This window comes from Carlito syrichta, unplaced genomic scaffold (genome assembly GCF_000164805.1).
Source record: "Carlito syrichta isolate Samal-C Ts95f unplaced genomic scaffold, Tarsius_syrichta-2.0.1 Scaffold109801, whole genome shotgun sequence".
In the NCBI taxonomy this organism is placed as follows: Eukaryota; Metazoa; Chordata; class Mammalia; order Primates; family Tarsiidae; genus Carlito; species Carlito syrichta.
In genome coordinates, this window is record NW_007053897.1 from 7,708 (window position 1) to 9,008 (window position 1,301).

Genomic DNA, 1,301 nt, shown 5'->3' on the forward strand with positions numbered 1-1,301 from the left:
AATCCACTCACCTCAGTCTCCCAAAGCACGGGATTACAGGCTGAGCCACCGAGCCTGGCTCTTTTTTGTTTTGAGTTGGAGTTTTACTCTGTCACCCAGGCTGGAGTGCAATGGCATGCTCATGGCCGCCACAGGCTGGACCTGCTGGGCTCAGGCGTTCCTTCTGCTTCAGCCTTCCAAGTAACTGGAGCTATAGGCACGTGGCACCACACCTAGCTAATTTTTCCTGTCACCTCCGGCCCTGCACAGTGGCTCACACCTATAATTCCAGCACTCTGGGAGACTGAGGCGAGGATTTCTGGAGCCCATGGGTTCGAGACCAGCCTGGACAACTTGGTGAGACCTCATCTCTACAATAAATCAAAAAATTAGCCAGGCGTGGTGGAACACGCCTGTTGTCCTAGCTACTTGGAAGGCTGAGGTGGAAGGATCGCCTGAGCCCAGTGGCTCTAGGCTGCGGCGGCTGTGGGCGTGCCACTGCACTCCAGCCTAGATGACAGAGTAAAACTCCAACTAAAAAAAAAAAAGTAAACTTTCCACCCCTCATTTATTTCTTTTTTAGGCCAAAAACAGTCATCAATGCAAAAACGGATACATTAGACATCATTAAAATTCAAAACTGTTGCACTTTGAAAGACCATTAAGAAAATTGAAAGACACACAACAGGTCAGGCTTGGTGGCCCATGTCTGTAAGCCCAGAATTTTGGAAGGCCGAGGCCAGAGAATTGCTTTAGGCCAGAAGTTCAAGACCAGCTTGGACAACATAGTGAGAGAATCTAAAAAAAAAGTTAGCTGGGTGTGTTGGTGCGTACCTATACTCCCAGCTACTTAGTAGGTTGAGGCAAGAGGATTCTTTGAGCCTAGGAGTTCGAGGTTACAGTGAACTATGATCATGCCAGTGCACTTCAGCCTGGGTGACAGAGTGAGACTTTGTCTCTTAAAATACAAAAAAATTAAGCTGGGCTCGGTGGCTCAGCCTGTAATCCCAGTGCTTTGGGAGGCTGAGGTGAGTGGATTGCCTGAGTCCGTGGGTTCGAGACCCATCTGGGCAACTTGGTAAGACCTCATCTCTACAATAAATAAAAAAAATTAGCCGGGCGTGGTAGCGCACACCTGTAGTTCCAGCTACTCGGAAGGCTGAGGCAGAAGGATCGCCGGAGCCCAGCAGGTCGAGGCTGTGGTGGCCAGGAGCGGCCACTGCACTCCAGTCTGGGCGACTGAGTGAGACTCCAACTCAAAAAAATAAATAAATAAAATAAAATAATTTTAGGCCAGACGTGGTGACTCACGCCTATAATTC